General features: G+C 46.5%; 1 protein-coding gene across 4 annotated transcripts in view; it reads right to left on the bottom strand.

The window, feature by feature from the left end:
• The window catches only part of BRIP1 (BRCA1 interacting DNA helicase 1), a 967,251-nt gene extending 939,697 nt beyond the window's left edge, over nt 1-27,554 (bottom strand). For 3 of the 4 annotated variants that reach the window (XR_011201660.1, XM_069226443.1, XM_069226446.1), the window contains exon 1: nt 27,451-27,554. The gene's annotated coding sequence lies outside the window, so the exon portion shown is untranslated. The remainder of the gene's footprint in view (nt 1-27,450) is intronic. The other variant, XM_069226444.1, reaches the window with a different exon arrangement.
• Nucleotides 27,555-27,910: the final 356 nt, after the last annotated feature.

Here is a 27,910-nt window from a genome sequence, read left to right as displayed (position 1 = left end):
CTCTCCTAACAGGCAATCAAAAACATAAGGAGCCCGATCAGCCCATCAGAGTAGGCATCTGTGTGCAGCAGAGCTCTGCACCTCACTGTTGTCTCTCTCAAAGCATGTATTCTGCAGGATCTCCAAAAGTTTTGTTTGACTAACATTCTAACTGACATTATTACTAAGGTGCTGAACCTCTGAAATGTGTCTATATGTTATGTCTAGGGAAGTAGGGATATACCAATTAAAAATACAATGACCTGACTTCCCTTAACTGTGTTTTTCTATCTCGAAGAAAGTTAGCCCAAATTAACATGTAAAACCTATATTTGTTTAACATATATTGCTAATTTAGCTCCTCAAAGTAACAGAAAGCATTATGAGAGAGAAAAGATGCCCATCCAGAGGCTAAATTGTACAATGTGTAATCAGGGAACCTGGGTTCAATCTTTGCTTTCCTGCTTGACCAAATTGTGTGAACCTAGGCAGTTGCTTTATTGGGCCTTCTTTTTCCTTTATAGTCACACTTGAATGCACATTTAAATCAGTGCAAAATGTGCATTGTACAAAAAAACTCTCATCTACTGTCTAACACAGTGGTTCCCAACCTGTGTTCTGGGGACCCCTGGGGGTCTGCAAAACCTCCTTAGGGGGTCTGTGACTGCTTAGAAAATAAACTAATGTTAGTAGATTTATAAAGTGTATATAAATAAAGCAGCTAAATGTACAGTTGAAAATTCTAAAATGTACTGTAAAGGTCAAAGAATTTGAAATTGGAGGCTAAAAATTAAGTTAGTATCCTCAGATTGATTTGTGGGAGCAGTGCAGGTGCATCAAACAGAATATAGTATGGACGATGTGTGGCTTCAGCTGAATTTAGAAAAGCTCCAAACTTGCTATTAAAATAAAACATTTCATTTCTTTATTGTATTTGTTTGCAAATTAAATAAAATGTGTTATTTATGTATGTGATTAACGGAGTGCTTATATCTGTATTTTTTGTTTTACAGTTAAAATCATCAACAATCTTTAAACCCTGGTCCCTGGCTTTTAGTAATGACTCAGTATGGGGGCCCGGGGTCCAATAATGATTCAGTGGGGGTCCCTGGGTTCCAGTAATGATAAAATGGGGGGGGGGGGTCCACAGAAGTCAAACTGTTGGGAACCATTGGCCTAACAGACTGGTATGCTGCTTCATTTAATTTATAATAACAATACCGTCTAAAGATATTGAGCACATGACAATTGACTTGCTTGCACCTTGAGACAATAATGGTATAGATCTCATTTTGAAGATTATTTTTTATGTGGCATTTTTTGTAGTATTGATTTGCTACACACTTTGATGTCTTTGATCATATTCTGACACGTAGAGCCAAGTAAGACCCTGCCTCAGCGCTGGACTGGCTCTACCCAATAATGTGGTGGTTGCCGAACTCTACGCCAATAGAATAGGTTTTCACTACCCACAGTGATTGAGGGCACTTCAGTACCACCAATTAAGAGACACAGGTCTGTTAAAAGAGCAATAACTGGCAACCAATTTCAAATAATGGACTGTCCTCCTATGTTCTGAACTGGTGTTTACCTATTGCAATGGAGACTGGATTCCACCGTCTTTCATGCTACATCCCCCAGTGGTTCCCAAACTGTGTCTGAACTGGAAATAGCTAAGTGGTTCCCAAACTGTGTGTGGCGCCCCTGGCTAGTTTTGATGGCGCACCAGGGAGCCATGGCTCCCAGTTTGGGAACCACTGCTGGCTGAATTCACATATAATTGGTCCGCCATAACTACAGTAGTGGAATTGGAGAGCACTCTTATCAAAACAAGGTTATGTGACAGCTGCTCTCTATTCCAATATAAGAAAGATAGAGTTTAAGAGAGGAGTAAGTAAAATAAATCTTGTACTTGACTGTGGGTGAGAAAGGTTAAAATTAGAAAGTGGTGCCAAAGCGTTACCCAATAATGTAACTAGTACAGAGCTTGGTACTTTATAGTGATGTTGTTTTACGTCTATGACAGTTTAGGTTTCTAATTGTAAATGCAACTTATGCATTCTTTTCAAATCTGCGAAATATGGATAAAAATGCCTTGAAAACCAATATTGTACTACTACTTCTCCACAACCAAGGATTATTTTTTCTTTCTGCTGCACTGACACCGAGTGGTGTTCATTTGTATTTACACAACATGACTTAGGAAGCCAATGCATTGTCTGATCACGTGTCAAGGGTGCAGTACTTGCATAAACACAACTATCTCTTTTGGGTGCACGTTTGTGACTTGGTCAAAACTAGTCTGACTGCCCAAATACCTATTTGTAGGCTAATGGTCAAGCTTCTTGTGGAAGTTCAGGTTTCCAATGATGTAAGTTGGGTGCAATATGAAGGCAGTATAAGACTAGCCAAACACAATACGGATGGGTCACCAAGCAGAATAGCAGAGAGGTGCTGATGTCTGCTCCTTCCATCACATGGACACAAGTGTCCTGTGGCAGAATGCTGGAGTATGAGGGAGTCTTGAGGCACTTCTCCTGTAGTCAGTTTTCTCCAGGGTTTGCTAACAACGCTTTAAGCTGGCAACAAGAAAAAAAATAAGCGCACCCAGAAAGATCACCTCTCTGAATGCCCAGACTCTTACAATGAGGCATAATCAATAAGTACAGGAAAAATCACTAAGACACCCTTACACATAAAGTATCCTGCAATCAATGGAGTCTTCACGCCAAGTCACAAGCTGTGAAGCTTCGTTTCACTTTCTGCCTCATGCCTCAATTATTTAAACAAGTGTACTAGTTTCCACTAGTGGTGCTACACCCAACAACAGTCACAGTTAAGGCTGCCTCAATCTACATGCTGTTAACTTACCTAATGTGTACTCCTTCCTAATGGTCTATGGCATGAAAGTCAACAGAACAGCCTATACATTATGCAACATGGATAACACCAAAATATGCTCAAATATTTATAGGGCCTGTAAAACGGTTCCTACTAGGTCTCTTGGGGATTAAAGCTCAAGGGTTCTGAAGAAGGAGTAATTCAATGGGGCACGTTGCTTTGATTTTCCTGTAGGGATTTCATATGCAGGCTATAAAATGGATCCGATTTAGCACCTTGGCTTGAAGGTTTTCGCAATAGGGGAACTGCTATTAGGGCTTCATGTTACAAGCTCATTACAGGGTAGAGGAGGGGTTACAACAGGGGTGGGCTATTTATATCGTCCGACACAAGTTGACATCTGTTCAGGGCAAGAAAATGTATTGTCTTTTTTTGTCCGACGGACAACCAGACATTAAATCACAGTAAAGGGGCCGAGCTGTGCACCTTTACTGCTCTCAGGCAGTCGGGATACCTTTCCAGTCACGCCTGTCGTGCTGCCCCTTCTGCTTGCAATCGCATCTATGATACTGATAAAGGTAGCAGACCACAAAAGGGCTTTTATTTACCATCTTATAGGCCCAAATCACTGGTCCTTTCATCTGTTGAACTCCGGCTCCGTCCCAGAAGTAATTAATTAAATTAGGATCCTGGCCTTGTTTACGATTATTTACAGTGCTGAAGTGTTTAAAAGGGGCTGCGTGTTTATACAAGGGAACCGCTGCAAGACAGAAAATACCACCAGAACTCATTTGCAGGCACTTTTTGCTTACTTTTAAAGAGCTGATAACGCCAACGCTCAAACTGGAGGGCCATAAACTGGCAAGATGCGGAGGCTTTTAATGTAGGTCAATTTAAATCAAGTTGATGCTCTGATCGGACAGCACAGTAGGAATCTACTGTAGGTGTGTGTGTGTGTGTAAACAAATAATTTTAAAAAACTGTGCTTTTTGCTGGTCTGCCATGGTGATGCAACTCTTCAAACTCATGTAAGCTGTATTATGTCACTCTTCCATAGGTCCCCATGTCACACAGCATTCAAAAATGTTTTTAAAAAATCTTCGCTTTGGCTGTCTGAGTTAGCTGGGGCTTTCAAGCAACGCATGTTATTAAATGCATCAACACTGACAGTTGATAGTGCGTTGGTCTCCAAAACAGTATTTGCCCAAACTATATTGAAACACAGCTAGTGCTATGTTACGAGCAAACATGGCCTCTGTCTATACTGCCCTGATTTGTGCTCGAAAATACTAGAAAATATCAGGCATTTCCCCATGTTGTAAGCCCTCTTTGTTCCTGCACTCTGGTCTGTGCATGTCCCAAGGCTGTCAGTGCGGAGCAGTACTGTGAAGACCTCTGCTTTGGCCAACACCTCACAACAGCATGGAGGATGTCATAAAGGGGATTCTGGCTATTTCTGCTTGAGCTAAGCTCCACTCCATACCAAGAGCCGCGATAGATAAATATCACATGGATTAAAAGAAATAAATTATAAGATCTGAACTGTAACGGCAGTTAAACGACCAGAGGCTGCAATTATGGTGATCAACTCCAAGTACTCTGCGCTAGGCAGGTATGACAGTTTGTAGAACACTGCTGTAATAAAGAATACAGAGTTTTAAACAGCCCAGCTAATGAGGGTGACCAACATAGTTCCAGACGGATTGCCAAAATTGTGCCAGAATTTTATAATCATGACATAAATTAAATATACATGCAGGTAAATTCAATATAACTTATTTGCATAGTCTGTGATTATCCTGAAAGTCTGGCATGGATCCTGACCTGTCTTCATGGACATCTCTGTCACAACTCCCTTGTTACCTTTCTCCTTCTGCAAGCTCCCTATGTGGTAGTTTTCTTAAGATACGCTTGTAAGGTGGCCCCTCAGACTGGAAAATGTGTGGCTTCTTCTGCATCTTTTTGGTAAAATGCTGATTTCTTGCAGGCCAGTGCCTATATTCCAGTTATTCCTAAGGTAGGCACTGTAATGCAGACATTCAGACGGTCATTCATGCGGTTACCGCCGAATGACCGCACCGCGGTCAAAAGACCGCGGCGGCCATTCTGGCTTTCCTGCTGGGCCGGCGGGCGACCGCCAAAAGGCCGCCCGCCGGCCCAGCGGGAAAGACCCAGCAACGATGAACCCGGCTCCGAATGGAGCCGGCGGAGTTGCTGGGGTGCGACGGGTGCAGTGGCACCCGTCGCGATTTTCAGTGTCTGCTAGGCAGACACTGAAAATCATTATGGGGCCCCTGCACTGCCCATGCCAGTGGCATGGGCAGTGCAGGGGCACCCAGGGGCCCCACGACACCCGTTCCTGCCATCCTGTTCCTGGGGGTTTTTACCGCCAGGACCAGGATGGCGGGAAGGGGGGAAGGGGGTCGGAATCCCCATGGCGGTGTTGCACGCAGCGCCGCCATGGAGGATTCCTTGGGCCAGGGGTAAACCACCCTTTTCTGACAATGGCCCATGAAGCACCGCCAGCCTGTTGGCGGTGCTTCTGCGGCCCTCTGCCGGAAACCGCCAGGGTCAGAATGAGGGCCTCAGAGTAAGTCAGTGTACGTTAGCTCTACATAATGCTTGTATGACTCCTCCCCCAACCCCACCCTTTTCGCACTATGTTACGGCTTGTGAGTTTAAACCTATCAGGAAGACTTGCAATTTCTCAATGTGAATGATCATTAACTGCTTCTGTTTAGAACAGCATCAGGAATTGGCCATGGTAGACTCTAATGCCTTGTGTGGGCAGGGGGAGATGTTCCCCACAATGCTAAACTCGTGGAAAAAAAGATTTACAGAAGGATTACTGCTAAATATCAATCCCTGCCATAATATCATGGTACACGACTATCGAGGACCAAAATATTGAAAGGTAAGTACATATTTTGATGTATAGATTTACTTTTCCTAAATCCACATCTGCATACCTTAAATATGTATGTACCGCACAAGTACATATATGCGGAATTAGGTACAGAAATCTAGACTTACCCATGAACTTTTTTTTTTTTTACAATTATGTCATCTATATTGTGTCCTATCGCTATTCTCGGGTTGATATTCAGGGTGCACACCCTGCAAAGGTATCCGTGAGGGGGCTGTATTTGTTTACATGATATATAGGAAGGAAGAGTAGACGTTTACTGCTCAGTACTGCTCTTGAAGCATATTTTTACCTTTAGAGATGAAGATGAGGAGGAATGTGAACACAAAGTACAGCAACTCTCTACCAACAAGGCACGAACCGCTGATTAACAGATGATGGGCCTCTAAAGCTTTAGTGTAGCCTAGCCCCTCTGGTGTTTGCTGGATTGATGGGCAGTCCTCACCTGCCAGGGAGGAAATCTGTGTAATCCATCCTCTTGTTCCCATACTTTTCATCCACATTCAGGCAGATCAGTCCCTCCTCATAACAGCACTTTGTGGAACCCTTCCTCATTCCCTATTGCAGGCAGCAGCTTCTACTATTTGGGAGGGAGGTTTATTTTCTGGAGTGTAGGCCTACTGGAGGTATGTTTGCTACTCAAAATGTGCATAGTGTATGTCTGCACTGTATGTGTGTGTCTACAGATTATGCATATGTGAATGATCTGTGTGGGTCAACAGTGTGTCAAGGCAATGCGTAAAGTATTTGTGCAATAAATCATGCAATAACACAGTAGAACACCACAAAAATACACCAGGGTGTTTAGAAAAATATGTAATATTTATCTGGTAAGATGCATGTCAAAACAATCAAGATTCAATAAGTATACGTTGAGATATCACTGTAAAAATGATATAAAGTGTCTTTAGTCTTTAAGGAGCAACAAGTGTCTCTTGCAAGCACAAAAGTACCTGGTATGCGTTCAAATTCTCCACAAGGGACTGCAGAGGAGGAGTTGTGTGGAAAACGGGGAGGTGTGCGTAGATTTTTCCAGCACACACAGATGATGCATCATTGAGTGTTTCCGCAAGGCAGGCTTTGTGTCCATTTCCTGCACGTAGACTAGGATCCTCTTTGGGTTGCTGGGTTTTCAGACGCCCCGGGGACGATGCATTGAAATCCTGGGCGTGCAGGACAAAGTCACAGGGGCTGCGTTGATCTGGTGGCCGATGCGTGGAATTTTCTGCCGTATGGATAGCGCTGCGTCGATTCCTCTCAGGAAGTCGGGCTGCATCGTTCCGGGTTTGCGTCAATCCAGTGGGCCGTGCGTCGAATTTCCAGTCGCAATGTTGGTGCTGTGTCATTCTCCTCTTCAGGAGTCAGGCTGCGTCGATCCAGTTCGGCCTGCAGTGATTTTCTCACCACGATGCAGGCTGTGCGTCGTTTCTTGCAGGCTGTGCGTCGATTTTCACCACAGAAGGATTTCTTTTGCAGGAATGAAGTCTTTTTGGTCCTGAGACTTCAGGGAACAGGAGACAAGCTCTATCCAAGCCCTTGGAGAGTACTTTTCAGCACAGCCAGAAGACAGCGAGGTAGCAGGGCAACAGCAGGGCAGACGTCCTTTGCAGAAAAGCAGTCAGGTGAGTCCTTAGGACAGCCAGGCAGTTCTTCTTGGCAGGTTGCAGGTTCTGGTTCAAGGATTCATCTCCAGTGGTATCTTGTCCAGAGTTGTCTGAGTTGGGAGGGTCAGAGAACCTGCTTAAATACCCAAATGTGCCTTTGAAGTGGGGGAGACTTCAAAGAGTGGCTTAGAAGTGCACAAGATCCCCTTTCAGTTCCGTCCTGTCTGCCAGGGTCCCAGTAGTAGGTGTGGCAGTCCTTTGTGTGAGGGCAAGCTACTGTCCTTTGACATGTAAGTGCCAGGCCCTCCACACTCCCAGCCCAGGAAGACCCATTTAATATGCAGATGTGTGCAAATGTGACTGACCATCCTGTGTTTGGGGTTGTCTGAGTGAATACACAAGGGAGCTGTCAACTAAACCTAGCCGGATGTGGATTGTAAGGCACAGAAGGATGTAAGTGTAGAGAAATGCCCACTTTCTAAAAGTGGCATTTCTAGAATAGCAATATTAAATCAAACTTCACCAATAAGCATGATTTTCTATTACCATTCTGGCTATACTAAATATGACCTGGCTACTCCTTTCAGGTCAGAATCTACCACTCAAACAGTGTATGAGGGTAGCCCTAATGCTAGCCTATGAAAGGAGCAGGCCTCACAGTAGTGTAAAACAAATTTAGGAGTTTTACACTACCAGGACATATGGAACACACATGTTCATGTCCTGCCCTTTATCTACATAGCACCCTGCCCTATGGGCTACATAGGGCCTACCTTAGGGGTGACATATGTAGAAAAAAGGGGAGTTTAAGGCTTGGCAATTACTTTTAACTGCTGAGTCAAAGTGGCAGTAAAACTACACACACAGGCCCTGCAATGGCAGACCTGAGACAGGGTTAGGGGGCTACTTCTGTAGGTGGCACAACCAGTGCAGCAGCCCACTAGTAGCATTTAATTTACAGGCCATGGGCACATATAGTGCACTAGGGACTTACAAGTAAATTAAATAAGCCAACTTGGTATGAGCCAATGTCACCATGTTTTAAGGAGAGAGCATATGCACTTTAGCACTGATTAGCAGTGGTAAAGTGCGCAGAGTCCTAAAGCCAGCAGAAATAAGATCAGAAAAAGAGAAGGAGGAAGGAAAAACGTTTGGGGGTGACCCTGCAGAAAGGCCATTTCCAACAGGCCCAATACCAGGTTCTGAATCAAAGCAGTCTGTTTGATAAAGGCCACCCATCAGGAAAGTCAAGATGGTAAATTGTAGATCAGTTTGTTTTAACTGGATAAGCCTTTTAATCTCTGATTTAAACAAGGAATAGAGGGGGTATTTTCCCAAAGATCGCCAGCAACCAATCGCCGTTTGCATTCAACCAAAAATTGCGAATAGGTGCACTTCGATTTTGGCCCGCTAATTGCTTGCCACGGGACTGCCTCCAAGTGGCCGTCCGAGGCCTGACGCATTTTATAACACAACTTCAAAAATGCACCAGCGTCAACTGCCACCGAATCCGGACGCCCAAATTCCAGCCGTACCTGCGCGGGTAAGGCCAGGTGTGAAACATGAAAGACTCTCTAGTAGATTTTATTAACCAACCTATTTATTAGGCAAGAGCCTTTGCCCAACAGAATTTCTTGACCATAGGCCAACGAAGGAGTGATTTGTGCTCTCATAACATCCATTAAAAGCAGAAGGGTCGGCCCCTTTAAAACCTTAGCTAATTTGGAAAAGGCCACAGCTTTAAGTTCCATTTCCTTCTTATGTTTAACAAAAATGCCCCTGGAGTCAAAATGTACCCCTAGATATTTGTAGGACTGGTCGGAAACAAGTTTAAGGTTTTTATAGTACCAGCTAAAGCCCGAATGTTTTTTCCTCCCAAAGGGGACCACTTTTGTTTTAGACAAGTTAACTTCTAACTGATTGGCGGAAGTATACGTCGCAAGTTGGTTGAGCAACCGTTGAAGGCCGATCTTAGTGCAGCTAAACAAAACAAGGTAATCGGCATAAAGCAGGTGACTAAGCCTGAAGCCACCAATCTTGGGGGTGGGATGAGAGTTGATGGTGTCAAGAGGTGTTGACATATCTGCAATGAACAGATTAAAAAGAAAAGGAGCCAATACACAACCCTGTTTCACACCACCAGTGGTGGGAATGTTCCTAGATAAGGAGCGCCCATCACCAAGCTTAATCTGGACCCAGGTGTTAGTATGGAGTTCTATAATGGCACCCAAAAGAACTGGGGGAATGCCCCAGCTTTGTAATTTGGCCCATAGGGCACTCAGGGGGATCCGATCGAATGCTGCCTTGAAGTAAACAAAGCAGCAATTCAGCATCAGGCCTGATGAGATCGCCCTATCAATCAAGATAGAGAGTGCTAATAAATTAGTTGAAGTGCCTGAACCAGCAGAGAACCCCGTTTGGACTATAGGAATTAGTGACTTGGATTCAGCCCAAGCACGGAGATCCTGCAACAAAAGGCTGGCATAGAACTTAGCCTCATTGTCCAGCAGGGCTATCATTTTAAAATTGGCAGGATCTGATCTTGAGCCATTTTTATATAGAGGATGAAGAATGGAACCACGCCAAGACTCAGGTATGGTTGAAGTTAAAAGGCAGTGTTCAAAAAAATGTGCAAAATGGTTGGCCCAGAGGAGGGGATCCTGCTTGAATAATACCTGTGGAAGACCATTGGGACTGCGGGCTCCAAATTGCTTAGCCCTCAAGATGATGTTGGGGAGGCGTAATTGGAAAGACTTCCTTGCGCCCTGCGGGGAGATTGGAGACCCTGTAAATGGGGGACACATTTTAAATGAGACTACGAAAGATCTATGGGCCCCCTCATCCAACGGTTCGCCATCCTGCTCACTATCCAAAAAATGGGTGGTCAAGAAGGCCGCCCACGCTCCTTCTGAAAGGTCAACAACACCCAAGCCCCTTTCGTTACTATTTAGATTATTGATAATGGACCAAAATTTCATGGAGTTTGAATCTCTACTTGCACTTAAAAGTTTAAACCAAAACTGGCTGAGATAGGTCTGATAGTCGTCATAAACAGCCTTCCTATAATCTTTCCTCAGTTGTTTATATTCAATGAATAGACACTCAGAATCGGGGCTTTTCCTGATTGCCCTTGCTAGGCTATTCCGTGCTTTCTTTAAGCTCTTGGTTCCCCTGGAGACAACAAAAGACCGGGATGGGGCACAATTGTGCGCGGATTGATGGAATTTTTACCATAAAAAGGCAAGAAAGTTTGACCCACGACTTAATTGGGGACACACAACCCAATCCCTCAGAATTAAAAAAGTTAATACATTCAATAAGTACAGCACCTCTAATAGAAGCATTCCATTTAATGCGCTTTAGTGATTCTAAACAAGCGCCACCACCCACTGTCCGCATGACATCATGAGCAGAAAATCTTGATTTAATAGATACAATTTGAGGACAATGGTCGCTCTCACTCCGAGGGGAAATCAGAAACCTTTCAATGAGGGGAAACAATTCAATATTACAGATGGTGTAATCTAAATAGGAGTGAGATCGACAATCGGCTCTTGTCAACCGTGGGAGGGCACCATCACATATGCGACCATTCAAAACTTTGAAACCCATACTGTTAAAATGCATTACTAAGTATTCTCCCACCGGGCAGTGCAGACAACCCTGGGGCCTTAATTGTTCGGGAATTAGCTGGTGGTGACCACAATCTGGACCCTCAAGAGCCTTCATTGTATCCTGAAACAGGTTTGTGTTGAAATCACCAGTTATAAAGATAGCTAGCACGTGGGTAAACCCCAACTAAATTGGCTACAATCTGTGTCAGTCGAGACAGCCTGACCCTTTTTTCCTTAGTTCCGGGGGCAATGTAAACATTGGTTATTATGAGGGTCTCCTGCACAGTCCCATTCCTTATGACAATCCCCTGGATCCAGTTATCCTCCCAGACCAGAGGTAGTATACTCCCATCTAATTTGACGGTCACATAAATGGCCAAACCACCCTTGGCACGGCCATTCTTGCTCGTTTTATGGGCAGATTTTTATATTTCTAGGTACCCTGGCAGTGGACAACTGTGCTCAGCCCAGGTTTCCTGGAGGGTAATTATATCATGACTGTTAAAGAATGTTAAAAGGTCGGCCGAAGCAAACTTATGCACAACCCCATTGATGTTCCATGAGCATAGGGACAGATATTCAGGTGTTGGAACGGAACCGCCCACACGTGATGGTCAATGGGGATGACCGTGCAAGACAGTGGATGGCAGCTGACCCCGATTTTTATAAAACAGAAAAACCAGAGCCAGTGTGGGAAATACCATTAAAAGAGGAGGAGCCACCGAGGGCACTTTTCAACATTGAGAATGGTTTCAGAACTGTGGAAGCCATCAAACATGGAGATTCTGATAGGAACACAGGGTAGCCAGGCTCCTTAAAGGGAGTTATTGTAATACCACATGAGCAAAATAAATCTATCCTGGAGAGAATAGACTGAGCTATTGTGGCAGAAGTTGGTGTAACCAAGGAAGAGTCTCTTGGATAGGGCCCCCTGGAATCCAAGAATTTGATGGAAACAATTTCCTTAGAACCAATGTAGTTAAGATCCGAGGTAACTGGAGGCTGTGGCAGTTCCTCTGCCATCGGTAGTCCTGCAGGACCCCCCGGGACCAGATTTTCAACGGAAACGGTCCGCAGGCTTGGAGGCAAGATTGCAGGATCCCTGGGACCGGATTGTCAACTGAAACGGTCCGCAGGCTTGGAGGCAAGATTGCAGGAGAACTGCTTTTGTTAGCAGATGCCAATTTAGAGGAATTGGGGGAACCGAGGGCCAGAACATCACCAATCGTATTCCCATGGACAGTTTTGGATACAAACAGTGTGGTGATTGGACGAGCAGGTCCTCCACCACCCCAATAAGGGGCTGCCGAACCCAACACAGTGCCGGAGATGCATTTCTCATCCAAAACCAAGTAGTCCTTAAAGAAGGAATCAGTTTCCTGCCCAGTTCTCCCCGCCGAGGGGACAATGACTGGCACAAGCTGGAGAGGGTTGGGAAGTGAAGTCACCCTAGGAGCACTTTGGGGCTGCAAGGGCAGCAGCACTTCGGGACGGGACGATAGTTGGACGTTTGTCAAAGATCCTTGAAGAGGTTGGCTCCGCCTACCGTTCCGTTGTTAGCGGAGTCTTTTTTTTCCCCTCTTGCTCAACGAAGGGGGAGCCACAGAGTTGACTCCTGAGGACATTGGTAGAACTAAGGCAGGTTGTGCAGGGGTGCTGGGAAGATGAGAAGAGGCAGGCACCACGGGCTCAAGCTCGAGAGAAGGGGAAGACGTGGAGGCATCCAAGGCCTCAATGACCAACTCCGGAGCTCCGGCAGCAGCTGGCCAAGAAAGATTGATTGAAGTTACACTCTTGATTGGACAGAGTTTGTCCAAAGTTTCTGGCTGGGAGGACACACGAACCGAATCAAAAAGGGCGCTCAGATTCAACGAGGGAACTGAGGACACAGGCGCTGAAGATAGCCTCTTGATTTCGCATACAACTGAACTTAAAATGGTAGGCAAGGATGACAAACGTTCGATGATTGGAGAACAGCAACATGACCGGTGTACATAGTTGGAGCTTGTCTGTGCTCTAGTAATAAGCTGGTTGAGATTCTCAATTTTTTGATCGATGCCAGCTACATAAGAAGCCAATGTGTTCAGCAGATCAACTTGGACATTCAGTTTATCAGACTGGTAGTTTAGAGCCGATTGAAGAGTTTGCAGGATCTGAGGCCAGGCCGAGCTGGTTTCCATGAGCGTAAGAGGGGGCACAGAGTTAGGGTCCTTGCTGGTGCCGCTCAGAGGATCAGATTGAAGACAGGAGAGGTCAAGGAGTGATTGGTCGTTAAGCTCGCCTTTGATGAACATGGTTTGAGAGCTGGGGGCGGCCCCACTAGAAGACTTTAATGGTAACATTGGATGGATGCTACCCATTGAAGTCCGGATCCATTGGGCTGCCGGGGGACTGGATGGCAGGAAGGAGCCGTGTTCCTGCAGGGGATCATGGCAGCCTGCAGACAGCCCAACCGGCCCAGCCAACCGATGAGGAGCTGGAGAGGCAGCTGAAGGAGGCACACCCACCCCTTCAATTAAGGAAAGGTCACTGGAGATGGTAATCGGAGAGAGTTTGAGTTTTGGCGAGGGTACAGCCCACTGATCCTCAAGAGGTGGCGAATGGCTCGCTTCATTCTGAGAAGCTTACTGGGGGGAAACAGGTGAAGCAGGAGAAGCTGGACAGTAAACCTGTGCCACTGTTGTGAGGTGGCCCTAACAATAGATGAAGGATCGGTGACTGCAGGCTTCATGAGAGCACTCTGGCCTGGTTCTGACAATCTCCCCACCATTTGTCGAGAGTTCCAAGTGAGGTTTTTTCTTAAAATGTGACAATAGAGATGACTTACAAGGCTTCAAGGGGCGTGGATATGGCATAAGACCAGCAGCAAGTTGAGACTTCAATGTATCAGAACAAGGCAGATCGGCAGCCGTTGAGAAGGGTGCCGCTGAAATTACAGAGGCTGATGGTAAAGGCGATGAGGCACTGCCTACAGCGACATCACGGCGGCATTTCTTGCGCTTTTGAGGGTTTGGGTGCTCCTTCCTTATTTCACTGGACCTCATAATGCAGCAGGGTCCGGATCCCAAGGAGGAGAGTGACACCCAGAGTAAGTGGATAAAACTTGAGAGGCGCTTTGCGGCGCTCAGTTGAGAGATCAGCACACCAATTGAACCAGCAGACTAGAGTAGAGTGCATGGAAGGCAGAGTCCCGATTGAATTGGGAGGCAGGAGACAAAGGGGCACAGGCAACACGGTCCGGACAAGCCGCACTGGCGTGGTGCCAGCTGCTTCAGTCGGAACTGGACGCCTACGACCAACGGTGGAGTTCACGTACTGCCCAGCTTGAGGCAACTTGTAAGATCTCAGACACCTGCCAGGGGTTGCAGTCTCTTGCCGTCTCTTGCGATGCCCCTCTGGTGCTCCTGTGTTGCACTTCTGTTGCTCCGTTGTAACTCCTGTATGACTCCTTAGCGGCTTCCTCCCAGAGGACCGGTCCTGCAGTTCTGGGGAGATTGATGCTGTCCCAGAGATTCCCCGTATGGCCGCCTCGTCGCGAAGGGAGAGCAGGATGGACCCAGTGGGCCCTGGCCTGACCCCCTCCGGGCCCAAGGCTCCTCGAACAGGTGGGTCCAGGTCCAGGAAGCCAGAGATGGGCAATTAGTAGGTAGTAGAGGGGAGAGGGGGGGAGGTTGGCGGCCAGAACAGGAAGACGCCTGTCTGGTCCGCTGAGCGGTGCAGCCCCTCACTCTCACTAGCTGCTCTCCTTACCACCCCCACGGGCCTCCTCAAACCCAGACTCTGACTCCGGCTCCCAGTTGCAACCGCAGCTCCGGGCGTTTGGTGGCTCAGACACACGTCAGATGCACCAATGGTAAACTCGCATGTAGATTCCGTACCTCTGATGTCAAGATAAGCACTGGAGAACCAAGTTCGGTGCCCACTAGTCTGTTATACAGCTGATCAGTAAATTGAGTTCCATGTGCACAGTACTTCCTCCATGACTGATCTGTACAATATCGGGTTTTCGATGAAAGGAAGGCAAGTTTTATTAATCCATAGGTAAACAGCTGGACTTTTAGAAGAAATTGCAGCTGTCTGCTGAAGCCGTCAGCTCCGTCCCGGTGTATGCTCTGTGGTGCTGTATGATGGTACCAAGGCTTCAGTGCTCCTCCGGGTCAGCTTACGCTGCTCCAGGCTGTGCCACACGGCCCAAAAGCGCATACGCTTGCTTGTCTGCTGTGGGAAGAGACACCGAGGGAAGTGAGAGCAAGGTCTGATTGTGTGGAGAATGAGCTTTCATTTCATGGCGAAGGATGTGCGATGGTGATACAGCATGCAGCACATGGACTACAACGCCATATGAGAATGTCTGGGTGGCAGTGTGTGGGTGGCAGAGGCCAAAGTCCGCATGGCAGTGGTGTGGTGTGCAGAGTGAGCCACTTGGGGGGAGCATTTACTATTATGTTTCAGTATGTTATAGGTGAACAAGGATAATATCACTTTTCTCAGTAATAAAATCATGTTTTGCTTTAAACATTTTTTAAGCATTGCTATAGTTAATGGTCAGTTTTATTTAAACAAATTCTTATTATGTTTCTGTGCCAGCCCTTGTAACTGATGTAGAGACTGGGGGAAAAGACTTTTTTTTGCAGGACTAGTAGATTTACTTTATATTTTGCCCATTGGACAAGTAGCTTATTTAAAAATCCCTGGTTACAATATGATACTTGTCAACTCTGCTAATTTAACTGGTAGGCTACTGCTTTTTTAACAACACTACCACCTACTGATTTTTGTTCTGCCATCATAGTGATTTTTACGAGGCCACGGTGGGCTTGGCAATTCCTGCGCTACCAGTTTTAAAAAAAATGAAAAACAAGATTCAGCACAGGTAGGGTTTAAACAACCTTTTTTCATAAAGTGAGCCTAGTGAAAGAGTGAGCAGGAGCCAATCAGCCTGTTGGTTCTTTATCTGCACTGCACAGATCCCAATGTACCAACTTTATAAGAAAAGTGGTGAAAGTAGAATTGTACAAGAAACAGTAGAGATGGGAATGCAGACTTTACTTTTGCTAAATCTGCACTGCAAGCAACAAGGCGCTTTCCATCAAGGTGAAGCGAAAGAGCTGCCTCTGCAGCACGTAAGATCATCAAAACACTTCTAACCTCTCTAGGTAGGATATTGAGGTCATTGGGGTGTCCTATCAGTAAAATCAATGATTCTCAGTGCAGAGCTGAGGAGTGCTCTGCAGGAAACAGCCTTCACAATGCGGCTCGAACTACATTGTGAATTTACAACAAGGCCTGAACCATGAATGAGTCTTGACAGTGCATTCCTTAACCACGCAAGTCATTACAACAACTTGCCTTAGGGAAAGCATTGTTGGACTGAGGTTGGACTTTAAGTCAAACACTTTCCCTACTATGGCGCAGACTGGAGTTGGAATAGTAAATTACACTATTCCAATCTCTAGCCCTTTTCCCAAGGCAAGTCGTTGTAATGTGATGCGTGGTAAAAGAATGCATTGTAGAAACGCATTTGTGGTTCGGGATGCGTTATTAAGGCAGGCGTGGTAAATGCCTGCATTGTTCCGCCGTACAACCGTGCTCTGCCCACTATCTCCTGCCCTGGAAACATTGTGTGTACATATTTACTAATACTTCAAAGATGTGAATACTCAATTATCAGATGGGAAAAAATAAAGTTGGCAGAACTTGGGCCAGTTGTGTAATGGTTGTGACCACCCCCATTTTCCAGTCCAAACTAATTTAATATATTCTGTGCCACAAATTAGCTACTCTGTATCTTGTCCTTTGGTAGAGCAATATTTATATATCAGTGCTGTCACACCTACTTTGTTCTTTTACCATAAGCTCGCTCTGTTTCATGCACTCTTTTTTTGGACTTCCTTTCTCTCCTTTTCGCTTTCACTGCTGGTCCACCTCTTCTAAACATCTCGCTCTTCACTCTCTCACTCTCTCTCTCTCTGATGATCATGTTCCTCTTTCCTTCGTCCCCTCATAGCATGTCGCTCCACCTTGACTATTTCCTCTGATTGCTCCATTCTTCTATCACTGTTCTCATCATCCACACCTTTTCTCGCCCTCCCTGCTGCAACCTTTTACTAGCTTTCCAGGCTCCATTGCTATGCCATTCATCTCCCACTTCCTTTTCCACTTTTGCCTGTCTGTAGATCCCTCTTCTTTCTCTAACCAAATCCTATGACTTACTCTCACCCTTCCCTTTTTCTGCTTGCTCGTTCTTCCCGTCACTCCCCTCCCCCCCTTGTTTTTCCCTTTCATGTTCTTGCACTCCCCCTCCCCTTTTCCCTGCTCTTCTCTTTCATCGTTTGTCATTCTTTTTTCTCCATTTTGTTCTTTTTATCTTCCTTCTCCTTCCTGACATCTCCCTACAATAGGGGTCCCCAACAAGTAGCTTGGAAGATACAGTGCTTAATTTGTAAATAAAAATGTGCCGGTGCCCAAAGCTCTCCTCTGAAACACAGCGGCTGCTGCAGTTAAATGGGCATGCCGTCTCAAGCCTCTTCATCCATTTACAGCCATTCCCTGTCCCTTCAGCCCACTCTTGCAGCTGTCTGCTTTCTCCCTTTGTGACACTTTTCTGTCTTTCTCTTCCTCAGTCTTTCTCATATGCATCTTTTGCTCGCAGTAATTGCCTGATGCATAAAAATAACACACCGGCAACAACCAGCTCACATTAAGCACTGCTGGTAGCTCACCAGCACGCTCACTGTAACTCTCAGAGGTGAAACTAAGCTCAGTACCTCCTTCAGAAAGTCTGCGCATACTAAAGAAGGCAGCACTGCTCATCTTCAATCAATCAATAACTTTATAGAGCGCGCTACTCACCCGTAAGGGTCTCAAGGCGCTGGGGGAGGGTTAAGAAGAGGGAGGGAGTCCGATTACTGTTCGAAAAGCCATGTCTTGAGGTGTTTTCTGAAGAGCAGGAGGTTCTGAGTCTTGTGGAGGTTGGTGGGGAGGGAACTCCAGGTTTTTGGGGGCGAGGTAGAAGAAGGATCTGCCTCCGGTGGTGGCACGTTGGATGCAGGGGACTGAGGCGAGTGCGAGATCGGCGGAGCGGAGGTGGCGAGTGGGAGTGTGGAAGTTCACTCTTTCGTTGAGTTAGGTAGGTCCAGTGTTGTGGAGGGATTTGTGTGAGCGGATGAGGATTTTGACGGTGATCCTCTTGTTGATCGGAAGCCAGTGAAGGGATCTGAGATGTGAGGAGATGTGTTCATGGCGTGGGAGGTCCAGGATGAGGCGGGCGGCTGCGTTCTGGACCCTCTGGAGTTTTCGCTTGAGTGTGGTGCCGGAATAGAGGGCGTTTCCGTAGTCTAGCCTGCTGCTGATGAGTGCATGGGTAACGGTCTTTCTGGTCTCTATGGGAATCCATTTGAAGGTTTTTCGCAGCATGCGGAGGGTGTTGAAACAGGAGGCGGTGATGGCGTTGATTTGCTGGATCATGGACAGGGAAGGGTCCAGGATGATGCTGAGGTTGCGTGCGTGGTTTGCAGGCGTTGGTGGCGATCCTAGGGTAGTGGGCCACCAGGAGTCGTCCCATATAGTTTTGTTGGGGCCGAAGATGATGATTTCGGTTTTGTTGGAGTTTAGCTTGAGGTGGCTTGCTGTCATCCATTTAGCGGTGTCAAGGAGTCCAGTGTGGAGGTTGGTTTTGGCGGTGGTAGGGTTTCGGGTGAGGGAGATGACGAGCTGGGTGTCGTCTGCATAGGATATGATGGTGATTCCGTGTGGTCGGAGGATGTTGGCAAGCGGGTCCATGTAAATGTTGAAAAGGGTGGGGCTGAAGGAGGACCTTTGGGGAACACCGCAGATGATCTTGGTGGCTGTGGAGTGGAAGGGAGGGAGGCGGACTTTCTGGGTTTTTTCGGTGAGGAAGGAGGCAAGCCAGTCTACGGCCTTTTGTTGAATACCTGCGTTGTGGAGGCGTGTGCGGAGAATTTGGTGGCAGACAGTATCGAAGGCAGCGGAGAGGTCCAGGAGGATGAGTGCGACGGTCTCGCCCTTGTCGACTCTGGTTCTGATGTCATCAGTACATGCAATGAGGGCGGTCTCAGTGCTGTGGTTCTTGCGGAATCCAGACTGGGATGCGTTGAGTGCGTAACTTTCCTCTAGGAAGTGAGACAGGCGGGTGTTCACTAGTTTTTCAGCGACCTTGGTGGGGAAGGGGAGAAGCGAAATTGGGCGGTAGATGGTGAGGTCATCAGGGTCTGCTTTGGGCTTTTTCAGGAGTGCGGTGACTTCTGCGTGCTTCCAGGAGTCTGGGAAGGTGGCGGCGTCGAAAGAGCTGTTGATTATGGAGCGAAGCTTGGGTGCGATGGTTGGGCTGGCTTTGTTGAAAATGCGGTGGGGGAAGGGGCCAGAGGGGGAGCCTGAGTGGATGGAATTCATTGTTTTTTCAGTTTCTTCATTGTTGGTAGGGGCCCAGGTGAGTAGTAGGTTGAGGGGGGGGGGTGAGACGTTGCTGATCGTGTCGGTGGCAAGTGCCTGTGGTGTGAAGCTGTTGCGTATGTCTAAGATTTTGAGGTGGAAGTGGTTGGAGAGGGAGTCACAGAGGTGTTGTGTATGAGTGGGGTCGATGTTGCTGGCTTTGGGTTTGGAGAGCTCTTTGATGATGGTAAAGAGTTCCTTGCTGTTGTGGGTTACTGTCTATGGTTCCTTGTAGTATGCCCTTTTTGTGGTGTGTATGAGTTGGTGATATTTGCGTATGGTGGTTTTGAGGGTGGAGAAGTTGGTGGTTGAGGGTTCCTGTCGCCAAGCTTTCTCTGTTTTGCGGCATTCACACTTGGAGTTCAGTGGTGAACCAGGGGGCATTCTTGATGTTGCAGGTGGTGATGTTTCTTCTAAGAGGGGCAAGTGAGTCTGTGCAGGTTGTGATCCATTGTGTGAGGTTATGGGCAGCAATGTTGGGGTCGTTGGTGTTGGGGGGGGGTTCTGAGCAAGTTGGGCGTTCTGTGGGGATCTTGTCCCACATGCAGTAGGGTGTGGTGTGTTGGTGGTGGTGTGTGGGGGGGTTTGGAGAAGGAGAGGAGGATGCAGTGGTGGTCAGTCCAGTGGAGTGCAGTGGTGTGTGTAGGTTATGTGGTTGCTCGAGGTGAAGATTGCGGCTAGTGTGTGTCCTGCTGAGTGGGTGGGTGATGTGACCAGTTGTTTGAGTCCGAGGTTTGTGAGGTTGTCTCTTAAGACCTTTATAGTAACAGCCAGCCAAACAAATGGCAGGGCCTCATGAGAACATGTAAACACAGAGGGGGTGATTCTGACTATGGCGGACGGCGGAGGCCGTCCGCCATAGTACCGCCGCCAAATGACCGCACCGCGGTCAAAAGACCGCGGCGGCCATTCAGACATTTCCTTTGGGCCGGCGGGCGCTCTCCAAAAGAGCGCCCGCCGGCCCAGAGGAAATGCCCCTGCAACGAGGACGCCGGCTCAGAATTGAGCCGGCGTAGTTGCAGGGGTGCGACGGGTGCAGTTGCACCCGTCGCGTATTTCAGTGTCTGCAAGGCAGACACTGAAATACTTTGCGGGGCCCTCTTACGGGGGCACCTGCCGTGCCCATGCCATTGGCATGGGCAAGGCAGGGGCCCCCAGGGGGCCCGCGGCACCCCCTACCGCCATCCTGTTCATGGCGGGTTTCCCGCCATGAACAGGATGGCGGTAGGGGCTGTCAGAATCCTCATGGCGGCGGAGCGCGCTCCGCCGCCATGAAGGATTCCCCCGAGCAGCGGTAAGTCGGCGGGAGCCCGCCGACTTGCCGCTTCTGACCGCGGCTGAACCGCCGCGGTCAGAATGCTCGTGGGAGCACCGCCAGCCTGTTGGCGGTGCTCCCGTGGTCGGTGGCCCTGGCGGCCACCGGCCGCCAGGGTCAGAATGACCCCCAGAGTGTGCCAGTTTATCGGGTCCGCCACATAACTGTCTGTCTCCACTCTCAAGCTAGCCGAGTCACAAGGAGACTGGCTATGTTGTAGGCTCTGCTCTATTAGTTGCACCAAGGGTGAACGATGGGCCATTAAAGAAGAGTGTCAATAGTAACCTGGGCAATAACCAATGCAGATCCACCCTAAGATAATGAATGGCCTATTTTAACCGTCTGTGACATAATGGTGCCTCCCCCTTAAGTAATAACAGCCTAAACTGCTATATGGTTGGCATCCTGGATGTTAAGGTATTTAGTTTTGGAAAAATGGGGTAGCACGCAGAATGAGACAAATTATTTAGCTAACGAATGGCGTCAACCATCCATCTCACGAGCCTGCAACACATGCTTTGTGCAGCACGAGGCATTTGTTGCAGGCTTGTGAGATGGCTGGTAGACATTGTTGGCTAAATAAATTTAAGTGAGACCGGTTCAGCTTAGAATTCAGTTACGGTGAATCTATCAGTATTCCGTAATCTCTCAGACACTGCACCTTAACGGAAGGTATTTGACCTGTTAGGGACAGGGGGAAGTGCTTTTAAGAAGCTGAAATACTGCCTATCAGAGGTTGTTGCAATTTATATAGACACCCTATCTATTGCATTTGCATGGACTGAACTTGTTTGATACTCAATGTAATGTACTCCTTAATGATACTGAGCCACACGACTTGGTCCTAAAGACACCCTTCTACTCACACAGGGTCGAAACATGAACAATTATCTCTCTTGGTTCCTAGATCATTTGTGATCCACACTGTGCACCACTGCATGCAGAAAACTATGTAATAAACCAGGGAGGATTCATTGTGTGTTTTGTATACATCATATGCATTTATATACTCACTGAAGCACCGCATCATCTGCACTTTCTTGGTAATAAGTAGTACTGTCATTTGCACATATATTGAAGAATATGTAGCAGCAACAAAAACTGTCTCAGTCTGAGTGTTTTTGTATATGCAATCTAAGGGTGGACTGACCACTGAGCTGCTGAAGTTCTACATTTATTGCTGGTCTCCCTAGACTTTTTCAGGAGGGTAACTTATGGGATATAAAGAGACCCATGGTGGACTTGGTTTGCATAGCTATTATTTCAGGATTTCATGTAGGAGCATTTAATATTGATAAACTTTTTCCTATCATTTCTGATGGTAAACATGCCTGAAATGCCTGGGTGGCCACTGCTGGTAATCCTGCTTAGGGTTTTTACACTGCATTGTTACATAAGTAGTCACTGTTTTAGCGACAAAATTTGCTAGTAGCTTCCGTGGACTTTCCTTGAGCAAAAGTACCCCTTGCTACAGAAAAGTACCCCTTGCTACAGAAAAGGTTGGAATGCCCTGGCCTACAAGTTTGCCTTTGTTGCCTAGCCTACTCTTTCTCTCTTTTTTTCTTTCAGCCACTACTTTTTTCTTTGCCTTCTGTTTACTCTCAAAAGCACCAGCATATTACAATAGAAGTAGGCAGTGCCTAATTTGTAAAAGGATGAGTGACGAGGCCCAAAGTTCTGCTCCAGCAGTGCTATTAAAAATCAATGAGCGGATACCAGGGCTGCGTAGTGCTCAATTCCCCCCCCCCGGAACTTTAATCCACTACCAGACCCTGCTGTCCTTTTGTTTTACTATTACCGCCCAATGCTTTCTCCCTTTGTACCTGTGTTTTTGTCTTTTTCTTCCTACTTCTTTTATGTTTGGGTGTTTTTCTCTCTTTTCTTCTCAGTCAAAATCTAATGAGGAAAAATAAGTGCTGGTTGCCAAATATGAGTGCCAGTGGGTCCCTCCGACAGTAACTGGCTCGAATTAAGCACTGGAACCAGTGTATGTGAGTGAGGGTGAGCATAGCTGTAGAACATTAAGGGGGTCATTACAACCTCGGCGGTCTTTTTTGAAGACCGCCGAGGTACCGCCGTGTGGAGGACCGCCAGTGGTGGCGGTTTTCCGCTCGGCCTATTATGACCGTTGGCAGCTCTCCGTCCTTTTACCGACAGTGAGCCGCCAACAGCCATACTGGCGGGAGGCGGGGAAGTGGAGGTTGCTCCACCTCCACCGCCACGCCAACAGAACACCGCCCAGCGAATCACATCCTGTGATTCGCCGTGGCGGTGTTCTGTTGCCGGTGTGGTGTCGGCGGAGCTGCCCCCATGGCTCCCGTCCCCTCCCGGAGGATCGACGGAACAGGTAAGTCGATCGTCCGTTAGGGGAGGGGGGTGGGGGATGTTGTGTGGGTGCATGGGGGTGTGCGTCTGTGTATGTAGAGGGGGTGTGTGAGTGCGTGTATGCTTGCGGGGGTGTTGTGTGTATGGGAATGAGTGCGTGTATGTCTGTGGGTATGTCTGTATGGATGTGTGCGTGTATGTCTGAATGTGGGTTTGCGTGTCTGACTGTGTGTGTGGATGTTGGCATGTATGTCGGCGTGTGTGCGTGTAAGGGTGTAGGTGGTGCCTGCGTGCGTGTCGTGATGTTGGGGGTCGGGGTGGGGAGGGAGGCCCGCCACCTTTGAGGGGTGGTGGGGGGTGTAGGGGAGGGAGTCGGGGTGGGGGAGACCCCTATCAGTGCCAGAGAAGGAATTCCCTGGCACTGATAGTGCTTACCGCCGTGGATTTCATGGCGGTTCAAACCGCTGGAAATCCACAGTGGTAAGCTGGGTCCAAATACCGCCGGCGGTATAGTGAAGGCCGCCAGGCTGGAGACCCAGGTCTCCAGCCCAGCAGTCGTCTCCGCCCTGGCAGGCGTAACGGAAAACCGGAAGATGACCATGGCGGTAACCACCATGGTCATAATTCCCCAGAGTAAGACCGCCAGCCTGTTGGCGGTTTTACCGCCGGTTTAACACCGACCGCCAGGGTTGTAATGTCCCCCCTAAGAGTCTGAGAGCGATGAGAAAGTTGGAAACCCTCATACCCAATGGCCTTCAATCACAGAGGGTTGACACACCTGGCAGAGACGGGTAACCCTAGAGACAATATATAGTTTGTGAATATGGTTGGTGTAGTGGGCATTACACATCAAACAAATGCACCCGAGTATGTGTAAAGACATTTTATTCCTACGACTCCCCTGAGCAGCTTGTCTCCATTCCTGCCCAGCTCCAACTCTCTCTTTTCAAACAATATTTACTCCAATGTTCTGCAATCCATATTCCCTTCACAGAACATTGTCTTAGCCGTCTATCAAACACATATGCAGAACCTTGGCATAACATAAACATAACATATGCCCTCATTTGCAAAACCCTTTAAGAAAACGAAAAGAAATAATAACAATAATAAAATAGAAAAATAAATAAACTGCACCAAATTCTATACTTTCAAACTAAACAAATCTACACATGTGTGAATAAGCTTTAAACACAAACCCCTTATACATCTCAGGAAAGGTAATTTCTCTTTTCCTTAATATTATAGGAGAAACATGTCTACCACTTATTCTCACGCCCCACTCATCCATACTCAATTCATTATTAACTTGTACATACCCTTTCATATCCATCATGTTCGACAACCAACCCTCCTTAATACACTTAACCAAATTCAATAACTCAGCCTCTTTCCTAGCTGCATCTAACCATTCTTTCAAGGTGATGGATTCTTCAGCAAAACCTTCTACATCTGCAATCCAGCCAAACTCCTGCAACTCATCATCAGAAAATGTGCATGCCTCCACACCTACTTTGCTTCTAGATACAGCAGGAATAACACATTTTACAAACCTAGAACATTTTGCATGACAAAATTAAACTCTTCCAAATTGGCCAACCAACTTGCAATTCTAGGTGAAATTATGCCAGAACCCTTTGTCGAAAATACACTTATTAACAGTTTATCAGTTCTGACCACAAAAGGCATGGCCCCTAAATAAGTTCTAAGTTGTCTGGAGTCCCAAAAAACAACTAAGACCTCTCTTTTGATTACTGAGCAACATTGTTCTGTCTCTGTTAACGTAGATGAGGCATAAGCTTCCCTTTTCTGAATTTGTGGCAGAACTGCTCCTAAATTGTATGCATTGGCATATGTGGAAAGCAGAGTCTTGCAGGACATATTGAAACTACCTGCATGAGGTGCATTTGAAGATGTGAGAAGAAGTGGTAAACTTGTTCCTCCTATGACATTATGGAAAAGAACTGTAGATTGGCACCACAAAGGAAGGAATAAGACAGAGTAGAGTGAGAGAATTGTTGTGGTGGCCAGGCATGGACAACAATATAGAGAAAGTGATCACAGAATGTGTACTATGTGGAAATAGTGACAACATTTTGAAAATGAATATGCAACCCCTTTAACCAGTTAGTTATCCAGCTGGTCCCTGGCTGAAGGTTGCTATAGATATAATGGGTCCTTTTGACATTATGAGACATCATAATAGATTTGTGGTAGTCATGACAGACTACTTTTCTAAATGGTTTGAGACTGAATTTTTTGGGGAAGTGATAAGTAAAAAATATTATACAATTTATGGAGACATTGTACATCAGAGAAGGTTATCCAGAAGAAATGGTGTTAGACAGTGGCCCACAGTTCTTTTCTCAGAATGTGGAAACCTATTTATACCACAGAAATATTTGCCATTGTAAAACTGCAGTATACACTCCCAGGGCCAATGGTCTGGTAGAAAGGGTTAAAAGGATTGTGAAGGAGAGCAATCAACTTGCAGTAGTTAATGAAAGAAATGTTACTGATAACAGAAACAAGATGTTATGTGCTTACTGAACAAGTATACATAGTACCACAGGGTTATCTCCATTTGAAATGCTGAGGAAAAGGAAACCGAAATTGGCTTGTACTTTTGGTTTAGAGGAAGAAAGTAGTGAGGTTGATGTGACGGTATTGCAGAAGAGAGTTAGAGAAAAACAAACCTCTCCAAAAAAATATTTTGATGGAAGAAGCTAAGGAGTTTGATGTGTGTGGTCAAAATGTAAGAATGTTTGTGTTGTGTTGAAGGGTACAAGCTAAACTGTAAAGCACAGCATGAGAGAGATAACGATCCCTGCTAGTCTTCCCCGGTTCATAATTCATAATTCTCACAGTGTGGATCCTGGGAGCATTACACATTAAACAAATACATCAGAGCATGTGTAAGGAAACTTTGGGCCAGATTTACAATAAAGTAGTGCTGCACCAAAATTGGCAACACCCCACCGTGCCACTTTAGAAACGCAGATGTGCTATATTAACAAGAATATGACGGACTACTGGGTTTCCCCCTGCACTGGTGCTAAATTTGCTGCCAAGCACCAGCACGCACAGCCACCCTTGCACCAATGGCAATTTTCTCTTTCTATGCATGTTGCAGAATGCAGAAGAGCAAAAAAAAAAAAAAGCATTTTTCCTCATTGCGCCATGCTAACACCACCTCTGGGGTAGCGTTAGTTTTTGGCACTGCCTCAGATTTACGAAATCTCGTAAATCTGTAGCAGCATCAGAAGGCAATGGGTGTTGTTGGGGTATGCCCACAGCACCACCCATTGCACGCCTCTTCCACACAAAGTGCTGCGTGTGAAGGGACAGTATTTACAAAGTGGCGTTAAGCCACAAAAAGTGGAATAACGCCGCCTTGTAAATACGGCAGAGTCCACAGTGCCACCGGAGCGCATGGGGCTTGTAAATAAACCCCTTTATTCCTACTACTCCCCTATGCGGCTTGGTCCATTCCTGCCTAACTATAACCCTCTCCTTTCAAACAACACTGGCTCCAATATTCTGCGTTCCATATTCCCTTCACATTATCTCAGCCATCTATCATGCAGATATGCAGAACCTTGGCATAACATAACAGTTGGTGAATAAATAATAAGTACTAAACGGCTAGATTACATGCGGCCAGCAGCCCTCATCTGCAGTGGTGTATCCATGAGGCACAATAAGAGATTGCAGTCACTTTTGTCGCAGCCATCACACCCATGGCAATATTTGCTATATCTGTGGCCAAACAGTCTTATCTTGTGGATGATCTAGGTAATGTCGTATGGAGTCATCATTATTCAAACTCGCATGCTCTATACTTGAAAAATCCCACCTCTTTTTGGTAACAGAATAATGTGGGAAGTATGCAATACGGAAGCCTCTAACGAGAATTCGTCTGGCCGGGTTCTCTCGAAATTTCTAATGTCATACGTTTTGCTTTATGAGCTGTATACTGGCAATTTATGAGCGGCTCAACCATAGGAACTTTTTCCAACTACCCTAAAAAAGGTACTAAGCAGGCTGCGTCTAGGGAATCGAGAAAGAGCTTATCTTGTGCAATTTTGGACTAGGAGCCACGCTTCTCTCGTTATCACAACAGGATAAATAAGTAGTCCTTCTTGAAGAAGACAATAGAGTGGAGTTTTATATAAAAAGCTTTAGAAAATACGTATGAAAGTGACCCTGTTATTATATTACAAAAACGCTTGGGGATTTGCAAAGAGTAAAAATACACTATACCAATGCCAGCACAACACCATCTTTATAAGGGAGGATCTGGCGATAGAAGGAGGACAACTATCAAGAGCCACATACAAGGTATTCATACGGGGGGCATACTGCAAGAGACATGGAGAATACATAATGTATTACCTGCCGCTAAAAGCTGCGCCACCATCAACAACACTTCCACATTTCCCGCCTCCAATCTCCGTCATGACACCTAGCCAATCAGAGCACAACACCAGAGACGACGGTCGCAGTCAAGCAACGACCAATCAAACCAAAGGATTTATATACACGCAAATTTCCCCCTGCGCGCAGGACTTTCCCGAGCGTGGGAAATACTTCCCAGCTCCGGTGTACTTTTAGCCAACATAAATATACGTAAAAATGAAACAGGGACATATTCGGAAAGGCAAGTGAACGGCTCTATAACATGATGAAGATCTGTGTGGATTTCGTTTCCATATAAATCCTGCGATTGGTTAAAAAAAAACAATCACGCCTCGCAAAAGAGACCCACCCTCTCGGAAAGGACTGCTAGCCCGGAAAAACAGCACTCGCGCTCCGGAAGTGGTCGCTCAGCTGCAGTTGAGCTGGTGTTTTTTTT

The sequence above is a fragment of the Pleurodeles waltl genome, chromosome 3_1, assembly GCF_031143425.1.
Source record: "Pleurodeles waltl isolate 20211129_DDA chromosome 3_1, aPleWal1.hap1.20221129, whole genome shotgun sequence".
Taxonomy (NCBI): Eukaryota; Metazoa; Chordata; class Amphibia; order Caudata; family Salamandridae; genus Pleurodeles; species Pleurodeles waltl.
Note: the sequence above shows the minus strand (reverse complement) of the source record. Positions and strands in the feature narration are given on the sequence as shown.